Source organism: Zonotrichia albicollis, chromosome 4 (genome assembly GCF_047830755.1).
Source record: "Zonotrichia albicollis isolate bZonAlb1 chromosome 4, bZonAlb1.hap1, whole genome shotgun sequence".
Classification (NCBI taxonomy): domain Eukaryota; kingdom Metazoa; phylum Chordata; class Aves; order Passeriformes; family Passerellidae; genus Zonotrichia; species Zonotrichia albicollis.
Window position 1 is genome coordinate 28796519 of NC_133822.1, and position 6000 is coordinate 28802518.

General features: G+C 44.2%; 1 protein-coding gene across 1 annotated transcript in view; it reads left to right on the forward strand.

Annotated features, from left to right (window-relative positions):
* The window catches only part of LOC102074849 (uncharacterized), a 37378-nt gene extending 31817 nt beyond the window's left edge, over positions 1 to 5561 (forward strand). The window contains exon 4 of the transcript XR_012579984.1: positions 5117 to 5561. The gene's annotated coding sequence lies outside the window, so the exon portion shown is untranslated. The remainder of the gene's footprint in view (positions 1 to 5116) is intronic.
* Positions 5562 to 6000: the final 439 nt, after the last annotated feature.

Genomic DNA, 6000 nt, shown 5'->3' on the forward strand with positions numbered 1-6000 from the left:
CACTCCACAGTAAGCTCTATGTATCTTCTCCAGATGGGTAGATCTTAGATGTACAGCTGTTCAGCCCTAACAGAATTATGAGGATCACCTAATAGACAGTTAGTCAAAGTTGATTTTTGCAAGGAACTTCAGGTGTTTACTATTAATTCAAGCAGAAGCTTTTGCAATTGGCATCTCTAAATATAGCATTAAAACAGTACTCACACATTTGACACAAAAAAAGGTTGTTTAGTCCACTAACAAAACCAACTCAGGCTTTCTACATTCAAGATAAAACTCTACAGGGCAATTTCTATGATACAAAGGAATAAAGTTCTTATATAATGTGTCCTTGAAGAGGCAAAATGCTGTTTACATGGACAGGGCCACCAACATGTTAATAGCACTAATAAAATAAGCAAACTTGCTGAGAGAGGGAGTTCTTTCTCTTATATCAAGGAATTACACCCAAGAAGAGCTTATTCCCAGAGGGATGAAGAAGGTTCTCTCTGGAAGGAGCACTCATTCCTGACGCTACAACCACAAGGCTGACTGTTCCCCAAAGCCTTGCAGGTCCCTGACAGTGACAGGGTACCACAGAACCCTCCATTCTCACATACACCCACAGCTAGGCGCTTACACACTTTGTATTCAGCTCCACAACTCCCTTAGATCTGCCTCACCTGTAAGAAACCCTGGAAAAGGGGAGTGTGCTGGCTGCCCATCACTCCTAATGAACTATATTGTCCTATTTTAGAGGAGATGCTGGAAAACTGCAGCAGAAAGAAACCCAGAATGCCACTGCAGCCTTGCCTCGGCCTGGCATGGCATCCCGGGGATGGAATACTGGCACCATGCTTCCCTGCAGGATTTAACTAGCAAGAGTTTACACCTCACCTGGATATTCTGCAGTATCACTCCTCCCGGGGGTCTGGAAAATGGAAAATATGGACTCCATTGCTGGCTCCATCTAGAAGAGGAGAGGACAAGGAGCGTATAACCTTTCCCAGCAGATGGGAGCAGAAGGGGAGGGACAGACGCTGGTACAGCACACTTTGGCACTGCCCGGCCTAGGAGCCGCAAACGTGCCCGAGCCACCGAGCCCCCCGGGACAGCGAGAGCAGCCCTGCACAAAGACCTGAAGCTGGGTGAGCCGTGAGCTTCATCCAGAAACCAGCGAGATAAGGAGCACCTTCCTCCAAACTCAGTCTCCCTGGAAAGCACCAACCAACCCTCACACAAGACCTTCTCACTCACCTCACATCGTGTTTCCTGCCACGCTTTAAATCCCGCCCGCGGGCGCTTCTCCCCTCCCGCGGCGCCGCTCCGCCCTCTCCCGAGCCCCGGGTCTGCTCTGCTGGGCCCTCGCCTCGCCCCGCACCCGGGGCTCCCCGGTGCCGCCGGCTCTTCCCGGCACAGCCCAGCGCTCCTGCCCGGGGCTGAGACCCGGCCGGGGGGTCAGTGCCGCTCCCCTCGGCCCGCGGGAGCCCCGGGCACTCCTCGGGTTCGCCCTTCGGCATCGCAAGCCCCTGGAAATGCGGCGGGAGCTCTTCCTCCGCTGCCCCGCGCAGTTCCAACCCGGCGCTCCGGCCACGATTGCTTGCTGGGTTCCCCCGCACGGAGCGTCCGCGGGGCTCCGTGGCCCCGCTGGGCACCAGAAGGCTGAGCTGGCAGGGGGTGCAGCTTGGCAAGGTGAGTCACGGAATGGTCATCGTCCTACCCCTCTGCTGAAGTGGTGTCATCCCAGAACACACAGGATTGCATCCGGATGCTTCTGGAACATCCCCAGTGTGGAAGACTCCACACCCTCTCTGTACAATCTGATTGTGTAGTGTTAGGAATAAGGTGTAGTGACTGGCTCATGCAAATGAGGAGAGGTTATTAAATATGGGGGTGTCTTAGGTTGCAATAGAAGATGTGACCAGGGGTGTGTGTTGTGTTGCTCTCCAGGTGGGGCAGTTATCATCTGTTAATGGGCCATCCAGTCTCACTGCATTACTGGTAAAATCACATCATCCCATTGTGAGATTCTCCACCCAGTGGGAGGAGCCAAGCATTCCTACCTGGATACAATCTGAGACTTGAAACACCACAGGCAGCATTTTCCCACTGGATTCCCAGAGGAGCAGCTTTCTTTTGCCCTGGATTCCCGGAGGAAGACCAGACCCATCTACACCACCACTGGTCCTTCAGAGGAAAACTACACTCTTCTACAGGATCACTTCTTCAACAGAACCACACCTGTCACTCTAGGAGGACTGCAGCCACCATTTAATCAGACTGCTACCAACACCCTGACCAACAGGGTGTCAGGACATATTCTGACTCTGTCAGTGTTGTTTTGTATTACTGCATTTTTTATTTTCCTAATAAAGAACTGTAATTCCTACTCCCATATCTTTGACTGAAAAGCCCCTTAATTTCAAAAATATTCGAGGAAGGGGGTTTACATTTTTCATTTCAAGACAGACTCCTGCCTTCCTTAGCTGACACCTGTCTTTTCAAATCAAGACAGGTGGGGAGAAGTTCTGTTGAGATTTACAGCTCTTTCGACATGTAATTTCATTGTTCCAGTTTGGTTTTGTTTTTCTGTTCTCCCTTCAATCTTCCCCTCCCTTTTGTGTGGTTGCAACCTGTGCCAGGACCTCACTATCCTTACAGGGAAGAATTTCTTACCAATATCCAGTCTAAACCTGCTCTCTATCAGTGTGAAGCCATTCCCTCTTGCCCTGTCACTCCAGGTCCTTGTCCAGAATCTCTCTACGTCTTTACTGCAGCCTCCCTTTAGGGAACATCACAATTAGGTCACTCCATAGGTTCACTCCTCCAGGCTGAACAATCCCAATTCTCTTAGTGTTTTCTCGTAGGGGACGTGCTCTAAATTTGTTCAGGGAACATTAAATATCTGGTTAATTAACAGATCCTAGGGACTGCTAACAGATAAGAAACTCCTAAGACAAGACCTCTGGGCCAGTGCTGGCTTTCCAGCTGTGTCCTTTTGGCTCACGGCAGTTGTTAATGAAGTTGTTTAAAGGATTGTGGAGGGACTCACAGTCTGTATTTCCCAGTTTCAGAAGCCCTCCTTTGCTGTGCCAGCCCTTTTCTGCCCTGTGGGATCATGTCTGCTCCTTTCAGACCTCTCTGCTCACACACACCCGGGCCATGGAGCAGCTCTTTGACCGTGATATCCTGCAGCTAAAGGCACAGGTTTAAGTCCCATGTGCTTCCAGTAGTAGCCACTCCTTGGTGCTGCTCTAAACAAAGATGATTCTTTAGTTTAACTTCTGGTTTTCAGACCATTTCCCCTTATTTGTCAGGATTAATTTTGGTTTGGGAAGAGCCGGATTCCATGATCCTTGCGGGTCCCTCCCAACTCGGGATATTCTGTGATTCAATGATGTGGCCTTGTTTTAGGGCAGTTTCAGGTGCTGCTCATTAAGCAGGTTGCACTTTTCCCTTTCTGCAGTTGTGTGGTTTGGAGGGTAGAGGTATCCCATCCACAGTACCAGCCAGTATTTTGCAATAAACAGGATTATTTTCCCTGGCCTTCAGAATCCATGATATAGATGTGAATCAGCTTGTTGCATTAGATGCTGTTGGTTGTCAAAGACCTTTATGCAGCATCCTAATAAATCACACTCCAGCAAGGTCTGTTCTTCCCTGCAAGGAAAAATGGAAGCCTGGATTCACCGACTTCAAAATATTGGAAGCTGGTGAAAGAATAATATTCCCACTATCTAAATGAATCTGCCTATAGGCATCGAAGTGATGAGTGTCATGGAAAAATGAATTAAGAAATGAATTATTTTCTTGGCTCAGCAGAGCTTGAACTGTGTGCCATGACAGCTTGTAAGACCACCAGGTAATAAAGGTGCAAAAAAGATGGTGAAGAGTTTTCTCATTTGTCCCTCAAGTTCACTAAAGAAAGCAGTGGGTCTTCATGCAAAAATAGCGTGCAAGTAATAAAGAGCTTGTTATAATACATGAGTAGGTTAGAACACATAGCTATGGCATTTTATAATTTTATAATTTAAAATTCTTGAGTTTGGGAAGCTAATAAGAATAATTTATATAAATTTCTTTCAAGACTGTCTCAAATTAGACAAGTTAATGTTAGATGTCCATGCAAGTATTTTTAATTTGAAAGACATAATTTTCACTTACTTAAGTAGGAGCCTTGGGTTTCAATTTAATATTCTGAGTTCTAACTAGCCCTGTCCCCTGCACTGTTCACAGCCTTCCCACCTTGACATCAAGGTTTTAAAGAGCCTACTCTCTATCCCAGCATTCAGCTCCTTAATGAATCTATTGAATCCTCTCATCTGGGGTTACACATAATATAATTTCCCAGGTTAACACTGAATTGCAAGTAAGTATTGTGATTTTCTGTCAGGTTTTCCATTAATTTTGCAGTGTTCTTGCCTCAACTTATTTGTGACAATGATCATGCGAGATAAAAACCTCTTAAAGCACAAACTGTATGCCATCTCCAACTCTTCTGCTTTGAACAATACCTCTCACTCTATTGTAAGAGAAAACTTGATGTGACATAATTTGCCTTTGGAAATCCACACTATTATTCTTTTCCTTTTTAACTGCTGTGTGACTGCTGAGTATTGTTCTTTTACTGAAGTCTCACTAAAAATAATTCCCACATTCTTGTCCTCTTGTATTTCCTTTGTCTTGTGCAATTTTGTCCATCTTTCCTGAGCTCTCCAGGATATCTACCAGCCTACCTCAGCTTACTCTAGCCTATAGGTGACAGTAAAAAATCTATGTTAAGCACTCTGTAACCTCTTCTCTGTCTGCTCTGAGTTCTTACCCTTTTGATGATGATCTTATGTTTATTACATAAATTATACTAATCTTTCTAGCAAAGACACAGACTTTTTTGTTTAGGTTTTTTTTTTTCTGTTGTCTTCCAGTCAATAATCTTATAGAATGTTTTTGGACTGTTCTGTGTTCCAGTTACTTAGTTTTTTGGCTGTGCTTTATTTATTTATTTTAATACATTATTTTATGTAATCTGACCTACTTGTCACCTCCTGTGCCATTCCCGTTCATGATTTACAACCAGGAGGGAAATTTGTGGCTTGTCAAATTTACTCTCTTAACCTTTTTTTTTCCTTTCTTGGAGACAAGACATTTCTTTAGCAGTTCCTTAAAGGACATTTACGTGTCCATCTTCCCACAAGCTGTTCTCCAGGGGATTTTCCTGCATTAGGATCTTACTGCTGGTTCTCTGAGTCTGCAGACACCCAACTTGTGGAAATACAGTCCTTTCTTTTGTGGTGGGTATCCATTTCTCACTATCTCTTCAGCAGAAATGAGGAATGGGATTTTTACTTGCTTTTTGTGTCCTGGGGTAGTGGATGGTGCCTGAGATATTTTCTCTCAGTATTTTGTCTAACTTCTGATAAGGTAAAATCCTTGTATTTCACACTTATCAGAGGATCACTGATGTTGGAAAGAACTCCCAAGGAAATAAGCAAAACTTATCAATATTTCAAATCCATATTCATCACAGGACATAGCACTTCAAAATAAAATGCCAAATGCTGTACTAGAGCAAACTGTAAACAAAACCTTCTCAGCAGATAAATTCTTGGTTTACATACCAAAATATATTTACCATTTTGTATTGATTGATTTTTTGCTTTCTAAGGCCAAACAGAATCTTAATTAGAAGAAATACTAATAGACGCTAGTTGGAATTTACTGCATAAGAAATTCTAGCTAATTCCTTTGTTTGCTTTCACATTCTATTTCGCCAGTCATTATGAAAATGAAGACTAGGAAAACAATCTATTTTTTTTTCTGGAAATATTAATCTCACCCTAATGCCAAAGATTAAAGAATGAATAAAATAATGTAACTATTGCTTTTATCCCACCACTGGGACTGTCATCTATTGGATGCCTAAACTCACATCCTCTCTCCCAGCTTTGACTGCAGAGTACCAAACTTTTGCCTCACTTGCCTTTTCAAGCTAATTTACCTCATTAGTCTGCTCATTGCTGA